Genomic DNA, 20,495 nt, shown 5'->3' on the forward strand with positions numbered 1-20,495 from the left:
CAACCTGTAATTAATTAAGTGGCCGTTCTAATTTGGACTGGCCTTGCTAAGTCTTGTTTTGGTCCTCATGTTATAGGAATGTAACCCTGGTTGGGGTTAACTGTTCCTGTAAGTTTGTTACGTTCAAAGAACACAAAGTAGTTTTTGTCCTTCTGTTTTTATTTACAGGACTGCATCCTCTATCAACAAATGGTTCAAGAGGATACGGTAGGATGGTCCTAGAGACCACATTATTATTTTGACAGTCTGAAACTTCTGGTCTGTCATCTTCACTGTTTTACACAACTATTAGAGTATATCTTTGCAGTAGCAACATTCCATATAAGTGGCCCTGAAGAATGCCGGTGTAGTTTCACCTATTGGCAGAAAAATGTTGGCCTATTTACCACACAGCAAAGTAGACAGTGATTTTGTCACACTGTCATGCATCTCTTTTTAATCTGACGTGCAGGTGAATACTAATAAAAAGTTTTTCTTTTGCCTTGACCGTCATTTTAACATCACTCACTCACTTCTTCTTTTTGCACTGCACTGTACCAGCACCGCCCAGTGGCGTGGACACTTCTATTGTATGAGCCATAATTGTGTGCTGTCTAGCCAATTCATCTAGGCTTGGACACACCAACTTGGTTCTAGACGTCCTACATGACGAGGCTCCGCCAAGTGGGTGGGCTGATAGGATATCTACTATACACCTAGTGTCTAGTGACCACTTTAGTCTGGTTCAGTGCAATCCAAATGTGTAGCTTTCAATGAAGACCTTATAGACTTGGCACTTTGCTTCACAGACCCTCCAACTCTTCTTGTTCTTTATAGTTCTAATAGGGGTTATCCGGGTTTGGACGGTCTATAAATATATTCCCCTTGACCCTCCTTAAATAGTTGTTTTTCTGTACTGAGCAGCCTCCGCTGCGGGTCTATTTTATTCCTTGACAACACGCCATTGAAGTTGTCCTCCTTTTTTTGCTCACCTGGTTGATTGTGCTGCCTCACTCTGATCATTTACCATGGCTGACTTTGGGGGGTTGGCATTTGATGATGAAGATCTTAACACACTCCTGACTGACAACCCTAGCATCTTAGATGGCTTGTCCTCGACATCCATCACCACTACTACAACTGAGGATGATTGGGTGACTCTATTGAATATGAAGAAAAACCACTCCCGCACCTCAATACATGGCGTAATTATGAACGAATATCTGCATGGCAAGTGTGCACCGTCAGGCCTAATAGTGACTAATACACCACGTCTCTTTTTAACAGACAAGGGTTTCTTAAAGGATTGGGCACTCATTGCGTGGCGCTGCACGCGCGATTGGCTTATCTTGATTATTAAAACCGCTAAAAAGACAGCCGATGCCCTATTGGTTGAGATCCAAGTTCTAGAGGGCCAGATTAACGCAGCGATTCGGTCGGTACCCTACAAAAAGAACTTGGACGAGTCCAACAAAACGAATAAAGAATACTATGACAACATCCTTATGACTAAAGTTGAAAAATTCAAGAAAGACCTTGCACGTTTTTCAATGGAGACTACTTACCCTTACATCAGTGACTCCTATGTAGCCCCCGTTTATAACACCAGAGGAAAGAGATACGGGTCCAACTACTCCTCCTCAGGCTCAGAATCAGAGTCTAGCGATCAAGGCAATTCTAGTAGAGGGACACCTAACAGAGCACGAGGCAGGGGTCCCCAGAGAAGACCTAACAGAGGGCAAGGAGCTCAATACTACCAAAATCCAGGGCCTTGGTGGCCTCCAGCACCCTGGGGTTATCATCAACCACCGATGGGACCCCCTATGGGCCATCAAATGCCAAATTACCCACCCAATCCAAACTTCTACTACGACCAGTCTTTTTTATGGCAGTGCCAAGGCAGAAGTCGCGGGAAGAGAAGAGGCCAACAGTCAGTGAATTGGGCACCAGACACCACGAGCAACAGAGGGGAGCAATCCTAGAAGAAACCAGTGATCTCGTGGTGAATCTCAGCACCCGGACACTCAAACCCACGGAGACCTCAGTCCTTAACAAAGGACTTGGATTTGTTCCAACCAACGAAAGAGACCCCTTCAACTTGAGGTGTGAATTGGAATCCTTTTACAGGAAGGTCCGCTTACATTTCTTTTTCAAATCGACTAATGATAACAACGATTCGGAGGACCCCTTGGATCGGAATACAGGCCTTAGACCTAAATCTACATACACGCCTCTTAACCATCAAGTTCCGGCGAGGGTCATTGCTTTTGAGCAAGCAGTCACTCATGACATCATGAATGTGGACCAGACAAATAAAAGGACTTTCTCCAACATGACCAGAATAGAAAGGTTGGCACTCGTGGCTTTGTCTAAAGATACTAACATCACAATAAAACCTGCCGACAAAGGCGGAGCCATTGTCATACAAGATACTGATATTTATCACAGGGAGTGCATACGACAATTGAATGACTCTAGTGCTTACCGTCGACTTACGGACGACCCTACCATGAGAATCTCCAATGACATCAAAAGCCTCATTGAAGAAGCATCCTGCGAGGGTTGGATCACATCTCAAGAAACCAGATACCTCAGCACGGCACACCCAGTGGTCCCTTACTTTTATTGCCTCCCAAAGATTCATAAGGAGAAGAAACCTTCTCCGGGACGCCCGATTATTTCGGGGATTGGTTCTCTACTTGAGCCATTATCCACCTTTGTGGATTTCTTTCTGAAACCACTAGTGAAAGATACACCCACGTACTTACAAGACACTGGCGATGTCCTCCGACTCCTTGCAGAGACCGAGTTCAACGTCGAGACCGACCTTTTGGTGAGTTTCGACGTTGAGACTCTTCACACGTGCATCCCGCAACAAGAGACTCTGGAATGCATAAGGCATTTGCTTGAGTCCAAACCACCGGATACTATCACTCCAATACCTTTCATCATGGAGTACGCCAGATTGGCTATGATGGAGAACTATTTTCAATACCAGGATGACCTCTACCTCCAAGTCTCCGGAACATCAATGGGGAGTGTCTTTGCCCCAAGCCCTGCGAACTTGTACATGAACCAATTTGAGCAAGACCATATTCTGAACCACAGCAACCCTTTCTTTCGTCAAGTGTTGCTGTGGCGCAGATATATTGATGACATCATTGTCATCTGGAGAGGCACTAGTCTTGATGTCACTGAGTTCCACACGTGGTTGAATTCTAGAAATCAATACCTCCGGTTTACAATTGAGTACAGCAAAGAGCAGCTACCATTCTTGGATCTTCTCATCTTTCCTGGAGAGGGAGGCCTGCAGAGTCGACTATATAAGAAACCCATGGCTCGGAACTCACTACTGTCATACCGGAGTTTTCACCCGCAGTCACTACGTGACAACTTACCAGTGGGCCAATTTCTGAGGGTAGGGAGAAATTGTTCCTCGAACATCTTGTACGAACAACATGCGAAAGAACTATCGCTGAATCTGAAGAAACGTCACTATCCGAATCATTTGATACGTCGGGCGCATAAAAGAGCATTCAACAACAACCGAGAGGCATTGATTGAACACTAACAAAGTAAGACACGGTCTGACAGGATTACAATGGTGCATACGTTCAGTACCCTATCCAATGTGGTCAAAAAAACGGTACTGAAGCACTGGAAGATCCTTAACACAGCATCCGGTGCAATACCCAGGCCGTTGTTCGCTTTCAAAAGAGGGCCAAGTATCAGAGATAGCCTGGTTCACACTAGACCTAAGACACAGAGGAGAGACACTACTATTACTCTTGATACCATCTGGAATACTACCCCGGTCCGGGGGCACTACCCGTGTGGTGGTTGCATTGTGTGCCCACAGACTCAGAAGACCCTTTCCATTGACATCGGTACATCCAGACCATGGAAATTGATCAACCACACGAACTGCAACTCGGAGAAAGTGATCTACATGATCACATGCCCCTGTGGTCTGGCATATATTGGACACACTACCAGGAAAGTCAAGTTGCGTATCAGTGAACACAAGAGCACGATACGTTGTAGCAAACAATCTACCTGCCTTACGAACCACTTTCTAACCAAGAAGCATAAAGCAGATGACTTGAGGTGGGTGGTCCTAGAACAACCCTTCATCCCAGCACACATCACAGATGTCTCACGGTTTCTGTTCATCAAGGAACAACGTTGGATTTTTAAATTGAAAACCAATGTGTCAGGGTTGAATGATAATATCCCATGGGTATCCATATGACCAGCTGGTATTCGCCATAGAGCACTGACCATTATGCATTGTCAACTTTTAGTACTCAATGCCTCTCCTAAAAGGTTTGCTGACTCAACACCATTCAGGTTCTCCCAAGTAACCACACAATGTACAGCCTATGTTATGAATCATCAATATCTCCCCTATCTTTAGAATGGACTAATATAGGTAGAATATACATGTGATATGGTCCTATTCTCCTTGAGCCCAATGCATTGCCCACCCGGTTTATATGGATCACGATCTTATACCTCATGGTGGCTAGTACACATTCTCTGTTGTTCACCTATAACATCTGTAACTTTTGTAGTACCCATCACCGACATGTTCTTTGTACATTTCCTGAGGCTCGGATTCGTCCGCCTCTATACCTCAATAATGATATTTTAACACCTTGACAACATTGTAACTCAGGCGCACAACGAATTCTACAGCGCCCGTTGAGTTCTTCCGCTTCATGTATGCCCTTTCATATGAACGAGGGCGTGCTCCGTTTCTGCAATGTTGCTGTTTCGGAACATGCGGAATTGCAGCGATCTGAGCACGCGCAAAAACGCAAACACACATCACAAACCGTAGGCGCGCCCATAATCCCTCTGCGCATGCCCCGGTTTTCGACCACATCGCGACAAGATGTGGCTCACCGGCGCGCATGCGCTGTTACTAGAATTCGCGTATCACACTGCCGGCATTAGCCGAGCAGCTGTACATCATTAACATCAATTTCCACCAATCAGAGAGGGTATATAACGCGCCTCTCACCTCTCCTAGATGCCTCCCCTTCGGCTTTGGTTTTAGCCGAGAGGTACCGACGGAGAGGTGAGTTGTTACGACGCGTTTTGTTTAAATTAGCCTAAACTTTGTTTCTTTGATGCATGGTGAGAATAATGAAGTGGTTTTGCTTGACATTGCAGTAACAAACTAAAAGGCTTGATGGGTCAACATCGAATTTCTGCCTCGCCTGTACCTCTGAAACTTTAGTGTCTGAGGTCGTGTTGCCTCACCAATTAAGCCAGAGGCTGCACTTTCTCTTAAGAACAAGCTGCAATAGAGAGTCAGCTGAACCAATCTTTCGTTCCCATTTTCAAGTGCTACAGTACATTTATAACTGGCAGCTGTATGTATGATGTGGGTATTTACTAAGTTAATCAACATTATGGGTAAATAGTGGTATGCACACATTATTTGCCCTGCTAGTCAGCATCTTCACTAGTCCAACTAGCACCTATGCCTTCCCCCTTCTACTGTTCTCCATGGGACTGTGATCACTGTGGGCAACTAACAACCAGTTGTTTATATGCGCAAACTTTTTGAGACATAGTACTGACTAAGGATACTTACCAGATCTTTATAGTCGCTCCGGTTTACATGTTTACATATTTTTGTTTGTGCATAGAGCGGGGCCTCAATCTCCGAGCCGTTGCCGGGTGAGGTGAGGCTTGACTCCCACACATTGTTGGGTAAGTCCTTTTCATTGTTTTCATTTTTGTATTCAGAAATTCTCTGTGGTTTATTCTAAGTGCAACCTGTAATTAATTAAGTGGCCGTTCTAATTTGGACTGGCCTTGCTAAGTCTTGTTTTGGTCCTCATGTTATAGGAATGTAACCCTGGTTGGGGTTAACTGTTCCTGTAAGTTTGTTACGTTCAAAAAACACAAAGTAATTTTTGTCCTTCTGTTTTTATTTACAGGACTGCATCCTCTATCAACAAATGGTTCAAGAGGATACGGTAGGATGGTCCTAGAGACCACATTATTATTTTGACAGTCTGAAACTTCTGGTCTGTCATCTTCACTGTTTTACACAACTATTAGAGTATATCTTTGCAGTAGCAACATTCCATATAAGTGGCCCTGAAGAATGCCGGTGTAGTTTCACCTATTGGCAGAAACATGTTGGCCTATTTACCACACAGCAAAGTAGACAGTGATTTTGTCACACTGTCATGCATCTCTTTTTAATCTGACGTCCAGGTGAATACTAATAAAAAGTTTTTCTTTTGCCTTGACCGTCATTTTAACATCACTCACTCACTTCTTCTTTTTGCACTGCACTGTACCAGCACCGCCCAGTGGTGTGGACACTTCTATTGTATGAGCCATAATTGTGTGCTGTCTAGCCAATTCATCTAGGCTTGGACACTCCAACTTGGTTCTAGACGTCCTACATGACGAGGCTCCGCCAAGTGGGTGGGCTGATAGTATATCTACTATACACCTAGTGTCTAGTGACCACTTTAGTCTGGTTCAGTGCAATCCAAATGTGTAGCTTTCAATGAGGACCTTATAGACTCGGCACTTTGCTTCACAGACCCTCCAACTCTTCTTGTTCTTTATAGTTCCAATAGGGGTTATCCGGGTTTGGACGGTCTATAAATATATTCCCCTTGACCCTCCTTAAATAGTTGTTTTTCTGTACTGAGCAGCCTCCGCTGCGGTCTATTTTATTCCTTGACAACACGCCATTGAAGTTGTCCTCCTTTTTTTGCTCACCTGGTTGATTGTGCTGCCTCACTCTGATCATTTACCATGGCTGACTTTGGGGGGTTGGCATTTGATGATGAAGATCTTAACACACTCCTGACTGACAACCCTAGCATCTTAGATGGCTTGTCCTCGACATCCATCACCACTACTACAACTGAGGATGATTGGGTGACTCTATTGAATATGAAGAAAAACCACTCCCGCACCTCAATACATGGCGTAATTATGAACGACTATCTGCATGGCAAGTGTGCACCGTCAGGCCTAATAGTGACTAATACACCACGTCTCTTTTTAACAGACAAGGGTTTCTTAAAGGATTGGGCACTCATTGCGTGGCGCTGCACGCGCGATTGGCTTATCTTGATTATTAAAACCGCTAAAAAGACAGCCGATGCCCTATTGGTTGAGATCCAAGTTCTAGAGGGCCAGATTAACGCAGCGATTCGGTCGGTACCCTACAAAAAGAACTTGGACGAGACCAACAAAACGAATAAAGAATACTATGACAACATCCTTATGACTAAAGTTGAAAAATTCAAGAAAGACCTTGCACGTTTTTCAATGGAGACTACTTACCCTTACATCAGTGACTCCTATGTAGCCCCCGTTTATAACACCAGAGGAAAGAGATACGGGTCCAACTACTCCTCCTCAGGCTCAGAATCAGAGTCTAGCGATCAAGGCAATTCTAGTAGAGGGATACCTAACAGAGGACGAGGCAGGGGTCCCCAGAGAAGACCTAACAGAGGGCGAGGAGCTCAATACTACCAAAATCCAGGGCCTTGGTGGCCTCCAGCACCCTGGGGTTATCATCAACCACCGATGGGACCCCCTATGGGCCATCAAATGCCAAATTACCCACCCAATCCAAACTTCTACTACGACCAGTCTTTTTTATGGCAGTGCCAAGGCAGAAGTCGCGGGAAGAGAAGAGGCCAACAGTCAGTGAATTGGGCACCAGACACCACGAGCAACAGAGGGGAGCAATCCTAGAAGAAACCAGTGATCTCGTGGTGAATCTCAGCACCCGGACACTCACACCCACGGAGACCTCAGTCCTTAACAAAGGACTTGGATTTGTTCCAACCAACGAAGGAGACCCCTTCAACTTGAGGTGTGAATTGGAATCCTTTTACAGGAAGGTCCGCTTACATTTCTTTTTCAAATCGACTAATGATAACAACGATTCGGAGGACCCCTTGGATCGGAATACAGGCCTTAGACCTAAATCTACATACACGCCTCTTAACCATCAAGTTCCGGCGAGGGTCATTGCTTTTGAGCAAGCAGTCACTCATGACATCATGAATGTGGACCAGACAAATAAAAGGACTTTCTCCAACATGACCAGAATAGAAAGGTTGGCACTCGTGGCTTTGTCTAAAGATACTAACATCACAATAAAACCCGCCGACAAAGGCGGAGCCATTGTCATACAAGATACTGATATTTATCACAGGGAGTGCATACGACGATTGAATGACTCTAGTGCTTACCGTCAACTTACGGACGACCCTACCATGAGAATCTCCAATGACATCAAAAGCCTCATTGAAGAAGCATCCTGCGAGGGTTGGATCACATCTCAAGAAGCCAGATACCTCAGCACGGCACACCCAGTGGTCCCTTACTTTTATTGCTTCCCAAAGATTCATAAGGAGAAGAGACCTCCTCCGGGACGCCCGATTATTTCGGGGATTGGTTCTCTACTTGAGCCATTATCCACCTTTGTGGATTTCTTTCTGAAACCACTAGTGGAAGATACACCCACGTACTTACAAGACACTGGCGATGTCCTCCGACTCCTTGCAGAGACCGAGTTCAACGTCGAGACCGACCTTTTGGTGAGTTTCGACGTTGAGTCTCTTTACACGTGCATCCCGCAACAAGAGACTCTGGACTGCAGAAGGCATTTGCTTGAGTCCAAACCACCGGATACTATCACTCCAATAACTTTCATCATGGAGTGCGCCAGATTGGCTATGATGGAGAACTATTTTCAATACCAGGATGACCTCTACCTCCAAGTCTCCGGAACATCAATGGGGAGTGTCTTTGCTCCAAGCCTTGCGAACTTGTACATGAACCAATTTGAGCAAGACCATATTCTGAACCACAGCAACCCTTTCTTTCGTCAAGTGTTGCTGTGGCGCAGATATATTGATGACATCATTGTCATCTGGAGAGGCACTAGTCTTGATGTCACTGAGTTCCACACGTGGTTGAATTCTAGAAATCAATACCTCCGGTTTACAATTGAGTACAGCAAAGAGCAGCTACCATTCTTGGATCTTCTCATCTTTCCTGGAGAGGGAGGCCTGCAGAGTCGACTATATAAGAAACCCATGGCTCGGAACTCACTACTGTCATACCGGAGTTTTCACCCGCAGTCACTACGTGACAACTTACCAGTGGGCCAATTTCTGAGGGTTCGGAGAAATTGTTCCTCGAACATCTTGTACGAACAACATGCGAAAGAACTATCGCTGAATCTGAAGAAACGTCACTATCCGAATCATTTGATACGTCGGGCGCATAAAAGAGCATTCAACAACAACCGAGAGGCATTGATTGAACACCAACAAAGTAAGACACCGTCTGACAGGATTACAATGGTGCATACGTTCAGTACCCTATCCAATGTGGTCAAAAAAACGGTACTGAAGCACTGGAAGATCCTTAACACAGCATCCGGTGCAATACCCAGGCCGTAGTTCACTTTCAAAAGAGGGCCAAGTATCAGAGATAGCCTGGTTCACACTAGACCTAAGACACAGAGGAGAGACACTACTATTACTCTTGATACCATCTGGAATACTACCCCGGTCCGGGGGCACTACCCGTGTGGTGGTTGCATTGTGTGCCCACAGACTCAGAAGACCCTTTCCATTGACATCGGTACATCCAGACCATGGAAATTGATCAACCACACGAACTGCAACTCGGAGAAAGTGATCTACATGATCACATGCCCCTGTGGTCTGGCATATATTGGACACACTACCAGGAAAGTCAAGTTGCGTATCAGTGAACACAAGAGCACGATACGTTGTAGCAAACAATCTACCTGCCTTACGAACCACTTTCTAACCAAGAAGCATAAAGCAGATGACTTGAGGTGGGTGGTCCTAGAACAACCCTTCATCCCAGCACACATCACAGATGTCTCACGGTTTCTGTTCATCAAGGAACAACGTTGGATTTTTGAATTGAAAACCGATGTGTCAGGCTTGAATGATAATATCCCATGGGTATCCATATGACCAGCTGGTATTCGCCATAGAGCACTGACCATTATGCATTGTCAACTTTTAGTACTCTATGCCTCTCCTAAAAGGTTTGCTGACTCAACACCATTCAGGTTCTCCCAAGTAACCACACAATGTACAGCCTATGTTAGGAATCATCAATATCTCCCCTATCTTTAGAATGGACTAATATAGGTAGAATATACATGTGATATGGTCCTATTCTCCTTGAGCCCAATGCATTGCCCACCCGGTTTATATGGATCACGATCTTATACCTCATGGTGGCTAGTACACATTCTCTGTTGTTCACCTACAACATCTGTAACTTTTGTAGTACCCATCACCGACATGTTCTTTGTACATTTCCTGAGGCTCGGATTCGTCCGCCTCTATACCTCAATAATGATATTTTAACACCTTGACAACATTGTAACTCAGGCGCACAACGAATTCTACAGCGCCCGTTGAGTTCTTCCGCTTCATGTATGCCCTTTCATATGAACGAGGGCGTGCTCCGTTTCTGCAATGTTGCTGTTTCGGAACATGCGGAATTGCAGCGATCTGAGCACGCGCAAAAACGCAAACACACATCACAAACCGTAGGCGCGCCCATAATCCCTCTGCGCATGCCCCAGTTTTCGACCACATCGCGACAAGATGTGGCTCACCGGCGCGCATGCGCTGTTACTAGAATTCGCGTATCACACTGCCGGCATTAGCCGAGCAGCTGTACATCATTAACATCAATTTCCACCAATCAGAGAGGGTATATAACGCGCCTCTCACCTCTCCTAGATGCCTCCCCTTCGGCTTTGGTTTTAGCCGAGAGGTACCGACGGAGAGGTGAGTTGTTACGACGCGTTTTGTTTAAATTAGCCTAAACTTTGTTTCTTTGATGCATGGTGAGAATAATGAAGTGGTTTTGCTTGACATTGCAGTAACAAACTAAAAGGCTTGATGGGTCAACATCGAATTTCTGCCTCGCCTGTACCTCTGAAACTTTAGTGTCTGAGGTCGTGTTGCCTCACCAATTAAGCCAGAGGCTGCACTTTCTCTTAAGAACAAGCTGCAATAGAGAGTCAGCTGAACCAATCTTTCGTTCCCATTTTCAAGTGCTACAGTACATTTATAACTGGACGCTGTATGTATGATGTGGGTATTTACTAAGTTAATCAACATTATGGGTAAATAGTGGTATGCACACATTATTTGCCCTGCTAGTCAGCATCTTCACTAGTCCAACTAGCACCTATGCCTTCCCCCTTCTACTGTTCTCCACGGGACTGTGATCACTGTGGGCAACTAACAACCAGTTGTTTATATGCGCAAACTTTTTGAGACATAGTACTGACTAAGGATACTTACCAGATCTTTATAGTCGCTCCGGTTTACATGTTTACATATTTTTGTTTGTGCCTAGAGCGGGGCCTCAATCTCCGAGCCGTTGCCGGGTGAGGTGAGGCTTGACTCCCACACATTGCTGGGTAAGTCCTTTTCATTGTTTTCATTTTTGTATTCAGAAATTCTCTGTGGTTTATTCTAAGTGCAACCTGTAATTAATTAAGTGGCCGTTCTAATTTGGACTGGCCTTGCTAAGTCTTGTTTTGGTCCTCATGTTATAGGAATGTAACCCTGGTTGGGGTTAACTGTTCCTGTAAGTTTGTTACGTTCAAAGAACACAAAGTAGTTTTTGTCCTTCTGTTTTTATTTACAGGACTGCATCCTCTATCAACAAATGGTTCAAGAGGATACGGTAGGATGGTCCTAGAGACCACATTATTATTTTGACAGTCTGAAACTTCTGGTCTGTCATCTTCACTGTTTTACACAACTATTAGAGTATATCTTTGCAGTAGCAACATTCCATATAAGTGGCCCTGAAGAATGCCGGTGTAGTTTCACCTATTGGCAGAAACATGTTGGCCTATTTACCACACAGCAAAGTAGACAGTGATTTTGTCACACTGTCATGCATCTCTTTTTAATCTGACGTCCAGGTGAATACTAATAAAAAGTTTTTCTTTTGCCTTGACCGTCATTTTAACATCACTCACTCACTTCTTCTTTTTGCACGCCCGATTATTTCGGGGATTGGTTCTCTACTTGAGCCATTATCCACCTTTGTGGATTTCTTTCTGAAACCACTAGTGGAAGATACACCCACGTACTTACAAGACACTGGCGATGTCCTCCGACTCCTTGCAGAGACCGAGTTCAACGTCGAGACCGACCTTTTGGTGAGTTTCGACATTGAGTCTCTTTACACGTGCATCCCGCAACAAGAGACTCTGGACAGCAGAAGGCATTTGCTTGAGTCCAAACCACCGGATACTATCACTCCAATAACTTTCATCATGGAGTGCGCCAGATTGGCTATGATGGAAAACTATTTTCAATACCAGGATGACCTCTACCTCCAAGTCTCCGGAACATCAATGGGGAGTGTCTTTGCTCCAAGCCTTGCGAACTTGTACATGAACCAATTTGAGCAAGACCATATTCTGAACCACAGCAACCCTTTCTTTCGTCAAGTGTTGCTGTGGCGCAGATATATTGATGACATCATTGTCATCTGGAGAGGCACTAGTCTTGATGTCACTGAGTTCCACACGTGGTTGAATTCTAGAAATCAATACCTCCGGTTTACAATTGAGTACAGCAAAGAGCAGCTACCATTCTTGGATCTTCTCATCTTTCCTGGAGAGGGAGGCCTGCAGAGTCGACTATATAAGAAACCCATGGCTCGGAACTCACTACTGTCATACCGGAGTTTTCACCCGCAGTCACTACGTGACAACTTACCAGTGGGCCAATTTCTGAGGGTTCGGAGAAATTGTTCCTCGAACATCTTGTACGAACAACATGCGAAAGAACTATCGCTGAATCTGAAGAAACGTCACTATCCGAATCATTTGATACGTCGGGCGCATAAAAGAGCATTCAACAACAACCGAGAGGCATTGATTGAACACCAACAAAGTAAGACACCGTCTGACAGGATTACAATGGTGCATACGTTCAGTACCCTATCCAATGTGGTCAAAAAAACGGTACTGAAGCACTGGAAGATCCTTAACACAGCATCCGGTGCAATACCCAGGCCGTAGTTCACTTTCAAAAGAGGGCCAAGTATCAGAGATAGCCTGGTTCACACTAGACCTAAGACACAGAGGAGAGACACTACTATTACTCTTGATACCATCTGGAATACTACCCCGGTCCGGGGGCACTACCCGTGTGGTGGTTGCATTGTGTGCCCACAGACTCAGAAGACCCTTTCCATTGACATCGGTACATCCAGACCATGGAAATTGATCAACCACACGAACTGCAACTCGGAGAAAGTGATCTACATGATCACATGCCCCTGTGGTCTGGCATATATTGGACACACTACCAGGAAAGTCAAGTTGCGTATCAGTGAACACAAGAGCACGATACGTTGTAGCAAACAATCTACCTGCCTTACGAACCACTTTCTAACCAAGAAGCATAAAGCAGATGACTTGAGGTGGGTGGTCCTAGAACAACCCTTCATCCCAGCACACATCACAGATGTCTCACGGTTTCTGTTCATCAAGGAACAACGTTGGATTTTTGAATTGAAAACCGATGTGTCAGGCTTGAATGATAATATCCCATGGGTATCCATATGACCAGCTGGTATTCGCCATAGAGCACTGACCATTATGCATTGTCAACTTTTAGTACTCTATGCCTCTCCTAAAAGGTTTGCTGACTCAACACCATTCAGGTTCTCCCAAGTAACCACACAATGTACAGCCTATGTTAGGAATCATCAATATCTCCCCTATCTTTAGAATGGACTAATATAGGTAGAATATACATGTGATATGGTCCTATTCTCCTTGAGCCCAATGCATTGCCCACCCGGTTTATATGGATCACGATCTTATACCTCATGGTGGCTAGTACACATTCTCTGTTGTTCACCTACAACATCTGTAACTTTTGTAGTACCCATCACCGACATGTTCTTTGTACATTTCCTGAGGCTCGGATTCGTCCGCCTCTATACCTCAATAATGATATTTTAACACCTTGACAACATTGTAACTCAGGCGCACAACGAATTCTACAGCGCCCGTTGAGTTCTTCCGCTTCATGTATGCCCTTTCATATGAACGAGGGCGTGCTCCGTTTCTGCAATGTTGCTGTTTCGGAACATGCGGAATTGCAGCGATCTGAGCACGCGCAAAAACGCAAACACACATCACAAACCGTAGGCGCGCCCATAATCCCTCTGCGCATGCCCCAGTTTTCGACCACATCGCGACAAGATGTGGCTCACCGGCGCGCATGCGCTGTTACTAGAATTCGCGTATCACACTGCCGGCATTAGCCGAGCAGCTGTACATCATTAACATCAATTTCCACCAATCAGAGAGGGTATATAACGCGCCTCTCACCTCTCCTAGATGCCTCCCCTTCGGCTTTGGTTTTAGCCGAGAGGTACCGACGGAGAGGTGAGTTGTTACGACGCGTTTTGTTTAAATTAGCCTAAACTTTGTTTCTTTGATGCATGGTGAGAATAATGAAGTGGTTTTGCTTGACATTGCAGTAACAAACTAAAAGGCTTGATGGGTCAACATCGAATTTCTGCCTCGCCTGTACCTCTGAAACTTTAGTGTCTGAGGTCGTGTTGCCTCACCAATTAAGCCAGAGGCTGCACTTTCTCTTAAGAACAAGCTGCAATAGAGAGTCAGCTGAACCAATCTTTCGTTCCCATTTTCAAGTGCTACAGTACATTTATAACTGGACGCTGTATGTATGATGTGGGTATTTACTAAGTTAATCAACATTATGGGTAAATAGTGGTATGCACACATTATTTGCCCTGCTAGTCAGCATCTTCACTAGTCCAACTAGCACCTATGCCTTCCCCCTTCTACTGTTCTCCACGGGACTGTGATCACTGTGGGCAACTAACAACCAGTTGTTTATATGCGCAAACTTTTTGAGACATAGTACTGACTAAGGATACTTACCAGATCTTTATAGTCGCTCCGGTTTACATGTTTACATATTTTTGTTTGTGCCTAGAGCGGGGCCTCAATCTCCGAGCCTTTGCCGGGTGAGGTGAGGCTTGACTCCCACACATTGCTGGGTAAGTCCTTTTCATTGTTTTCATTTTTGTATTCAGAAATTCTCTGTGGTTTATTCTAAGTGCAACCTGTAATTAATTAAGTGGCCGTTCTAATTTGGACTGGCCTTGCTAAGTCTTGTTTTGGTCCTCATGTTATAGGAATGTAACCCTGGTTGGGGTTAACTGTTCCTGTAAGTTTGTTACGTTCAAAGAACACAAAGTAGTTTTTGTCCTTCTGTTTTTATTTACAGGACTGCATCCTCTATCAACAAATGGTTCAAGAGGATACGGTAGGATGGTCCTAGAGACCACATTATTATTTTGACAGTCTGAAACTTCTGGTCTGTCATCTTCACTGTTTTACACAACTATTAGAGTATATCTTTGCAGTAGCAACATTCCATATAAGTGGCCCTGAAGAATGCCGGTGTAGTTTCACCTATTGGCAGAAACATGTTGGCCTATTTACCACACAGCAAAGTAGACAGTGATTTTGTCACACTGTCATGCATCTCTTTTTAATCTGACGTCCAGGTGAATACTAATAAAAAGTTTTTCTTTTGCCTTGACCGTCATTTTAACATCACTCACTCACTTCTTCTTTTTGCACTGCACTGTACCAGCACCGCCCAGTGGCGTGGACACTTCTATTGTATGAGCCATACTTGTGTGCTGTCTAGCCAATTCATCTAGGCTTGGACACACCAACTTGGTTCTAGACGTCCTACATGACGAGGCTCCGCCAAGTGGGTGGGCTGATAGGATATCTACTATACACCTAGTGTCTAGTGACCACTTTAGTCTGGTTCAGTGCAATCCAAATGTGTAGCTTTCAATGAGGACCTTATAGACTCAGCACTTTGCTTCACAGACCCTCCAACTCTTCTTGTTCTTTATAGTTCTAATAGGGGTTATCCGGGTTTGGACGGTCTATAAATATATTCCCCTTGACCCTCCTTAAATAGTTGTTTTTCGATATCCTTTCCCACCACTCAAGGTGCAGATGCAGTCATGCAGCCTAGGGCTGGCTCAGCCAGCTTCCTGGGGCTCCCCAGCCTCTGTCACTCTCAAACCAGACAGTCAATTCAGAAACAAGCCAAGGCACACAGAAAGATCAGATAAGAGTACAGCCACTTTCTAAAAGTGCTGTTCTCAAACACAGGATTTAAAAACAACCTTTCTTAAAATATGTGTTATTAAATTCTGACTTCAGGGATACCCGACATTTATGTCCCACCTTGTTCCTATGGGAAGATATGCTGGTAGCCACTGTAGCCAGCATTCCCCATGATAGCCTATGGGCAAGGTAGCCTTACAATATGGAAAAACGAAAATGGCTGTCATTCACTACCAGAGCATGTTACCTGCACTAGTACGTGCTCTACCTTTCACATATACTGCACCCTGCCCAAGGGGGCACCTTTGGCCTTCCATAGGGGGTGACCAATCTGTACAGAAAGGGACGGGTTAGGCCTGGTTAGTGGGGACACTGACCGGGAGGGCATGACAGCTCGCAGACTACACACAGGCACTGCGGTGGCAGGCCTGAGACACCATTTTAGGGCTACTCATGAGTGGCACAATCAGTGCTGCAGTCCCACTAGTAGCATTTGTATCACCCGCCCTGGCATACTCAGTGCATTTTACTAGGGACTTCTTGGTGATACAAATATGCTAATCATGGATAACCAATTACAATAATAATTTACACAGAGAGCATATTCACTTTAGCACTGATCAGCAGTGGTAAAGTGTCCAGAGTCCTATTGCCAACAACCACAGGTCAGGAAAAATAAAGGAGGAAGAAGCAAAAAGTTTGGTGATAACCCTGCAGAAAGGACCATTTCCAACAACCAACCTAAAAAAAACACAGAATCACAGGAAAACAATTCAGGCACACGGGGCAGAGCGCACAACTGTACATGCAGGACACATTCTAATTCCAAAAGTCATTTAACAATTTTTAATTTCTTCTATAAGCAAATATTTTCCTACATACCCAAGGAGTTTTGTGGTATTCCGTTGACATTCCCACTTTGGGAACACACTTATTGTTGCTCTTGACGTGAATTGCTTTGCATGCCTTTCCACTTAGGACACTACTGAGTGTTCACCAACTTAGTGCATGTAAGTATGTTTATGACTATATAGCAAAAAAAAGAATTACAAAGCAACAGAGCGCTGTACAGTGGTTATAATGCAGACATAAGTAGCAAAGAAGAAGAAAGCGGGTATATATATCATCCTTGGTGATGGGTAAAAAGGGAAGGAAAAAGGTGTTGGAATGAGGTTTATAGGGAAAATGAATCAGTATTTGGCCTGACAGAGCCGTGGATTGCATAGGTAAAGGGATTGTGAGGGGTGAGAGTGAGGACTCTTCAAAGCATGGAGGTGGTTCCCGCTGCTAATTCTGTTATAGAGTAGGGCCCTCATTCCTGAGATTTTGGCATAGGGCAGAGCAGCAAGGCACCTTGCTGCGCTGCCCTGTCCCAAAGTGAAAGAGCAGGAATGCACTGTATTTATGCAGTACAGCGCATTCCTGTCCATTCTCCCAGCGCTGGTGGCTTTTCGGCAGCCTAGCACCAACGTAGGCTCCTTTGCAACATGGTGCAAGGATACCTCTGTTGCATGCAGGATAGTTTTTGTGCAGGAAGTCATTCCTGCACAAAAACAATTCTAAGAGGTGTTTCCCTCTTTCTATGTGTGCTGCAGGAAAACACAGAGAAATAAACATATTTCCCCTCCATATGCCTCACCACAGGAGGTGTACAGGTTTAACACATTCCCAAGTTTACATCACTTTGCAAATCTGGGGCAGCATTAAATTCCATTGGTGTTGGGTGTGAAACCTCACTGCAATGCCCATTGAACTCCTCCCGGGCACAGAGTTAGGTGATGCAGCAGTTTGCGCTGCGTCACCTTACTCAAGATTTATGAGGCTGCTCAAAACTTTGCGTGGCTTCAGAAATCCGATTAAGAGTCCTGTGCCACATATGTACCACTTTACGTGGTGCAAAAGTGACGCAGGGCTCTCATAAATAAACCCGAAAAGGGCAGATGTACTACCTTTTTTACCGGTCGCAAATGGAAAACCGGCCTGTTTTCGACTGCTACAAAGGGTTGTAGTATGTGCAAACACTATTTTGCGAGTAGGTAATCTATTACTGACTCTCGAAATAGCGTTTGTGAGTCACAATTTGGAAGGGGCATATAAAGGGCATCCCTTCCTAATAGTGAATCATACTGGAATGTACAATTGTTTTGAGACTGCAAATGTGGTTTCAAAACAATCACAGTTACCACCTACTTTAAGTAGGTGTAAGCCAGTTGCAAACGGGAAGGGAATGTATGTAAACAGTTTTTTAAGAGCAGACAGTGGTCCAACCAACCACTGCCTGCCCTTAAAAAATGTAAAGAAACATTTTCATTTACTTTCGTGTAAACGCACCCTGTTTTTATTTAAGGAAAATGGGTTGCATTCGAAAAAAAAGTTGCATCATTTAAAAAGCAAACACTGACATAGTGGTCTGCTGTCCCCAGCAGGCTACTATCCCTGTGTTCATACAGATTCCCAATGGGCCTCAAATTGTGACCTGCCTCATAAATATTGATAAGGCAGGCCACATGCAAGCCCATAAGTCTTAGTAAGACACATTGGTCCATTCCGTTTTGCGAGTTGCGAAAAATAGCAATATGCAACCCGCAAAACGGAATGTTCGTACATCTGACCCCAGGCTTCTTGCATAAACCCGACACCTTTATCTATAATATGAACTATACAAATCCTCATACACATTCACATACCCTCAGAAGTCATTCTGTTCTGCAACTATTTATTTACCTTTTCTTTTTCACTTGTTTTAAATCAGTGGGTGATTTTTTACATCAAGATGAGTACTGTATAATGACTATTCAAGAAAATAACATACACATGTTCTGCTATCGTTCCATTTGTGATTTTGAAGCAGAAGTAAGAATCTGAAAAAGTGCAGGGCAACGTTAAAGTGCGGTAGCAAAATCCAATGAAAAAGCATACTAAGCTGAGGCGAGGAAAATGAGAAAGCAAGATATACAGTGGTGAACAGAAACAAGGGAAAGTTTACTTGAGTAAAGCTCATCGATTTCTGGACTGGAGTGTGCATTCCGTGGGTACACAGACAATGGATTCAATGAAATATATAACTCTTCCAGCTCGTCCATTTTATAATGCGCTTGGTTTATTACTTTAATAGGTTAATTCTTCCCCAAGTACTACACAGTAAATCTCAGTGGGGAGCAATTTCAGAAGAATAGGCACTGACCATAAATATGAATTCTTCCTGCATATCGGTTAGCCCATTATTGCAGCAATTAAAGAAATAAAGCCCTAATACCGTGTTGTATACTACTGGAGACCCAGCTCTGACCTTCATCACAACATCAGCTAAAGTACATACACATCAAACCACAAGGGCCCAGATTTTTCAACATTTGGTACAGTAAGACAACTTGCTGCGCAGCGTCAGATGGAGAGAGGGAGAATGCGCCATTTTTACTAACACACAGCACCGACTTGCGCTGCCTTGCATTACTCTAGATTTCCTAAGCACACAGAGTCACACAAGGTGACTCTGTGTGGCTTACTACATCTGACTTATTTGCTTCCATTACCTTGCATCGCCAGTGCAATTCAGGTCTTTCATATATCTGGGACCAAAGCTGTATGATGGCACTCTTTTCTATCTTGCGCCAGCGCACAAGTGGCCTATGCATTGCTTTTTGGCATCTTGAGCTCACACATTAACTCGAAGGCCAAGATTTACAAAAAAAGTCACGTAACATAGCGCAGCAGCCAAAAATGCTGCGCTGTGTGACCTGGAGGGGGAATGAGAGTGCCATATCTACAAAGATATGGCTCTCTCCTCCCCTCTCTCTAGCGCCAGCGTTGATTTCAGCTGCCATGCGCCAGGTACACACCATAGCAGCACACTGCTAGGGTGCGTGCCTGAGTCTACAATAGGTTTTGTACTTGAAGGCTACCCTTCCAGTACATGACCTACTGGCGGTCGCCAGTAGGTAGTTATAGTTAGGAACTATTATCCATAGTAAATCTGCAACATTCTATTCTCAATAACTTTGGCGTCGATTGATGAATCTTTGCAAAATTTTTCAAACTTTTGGCCAGCTCTGGTCCACTCCTTTCACGGTGATTCGTCAAGTAGGGGCCTAGAAAAAAGGGGGGGTCCAAAAGCATGTTTCCCCATACAATATCCCATAGGACCTTTAGCCACAGCTACAGTTTGAACTGCTGAACGGAATGACACCAAATTTAGCAAAGAGGTAGCCCTCAGTTCAGACTTGTGCCTTTTGCTTAAATGGTGTCAATCTATTCAGTAGTTCCTGAGAAAATTACAATTAAAATCATT

The sequence above is a fragment of the Lissotriton vulgaris genome, chromosome 4_1 (assembly GCF_964263255.1).
Source record: "Lissotriton vulgaris chromosome 4_1, aLisVul1.2, whole genome shotgun sequence".
Classification (NCBI taxonomy): domain Eukaryota; kingdom Metazoa; phylum Chordata; class Amphibia; order Caudata; family Salamandridae; genus Lissotriton; species Lissotriton vulgaris.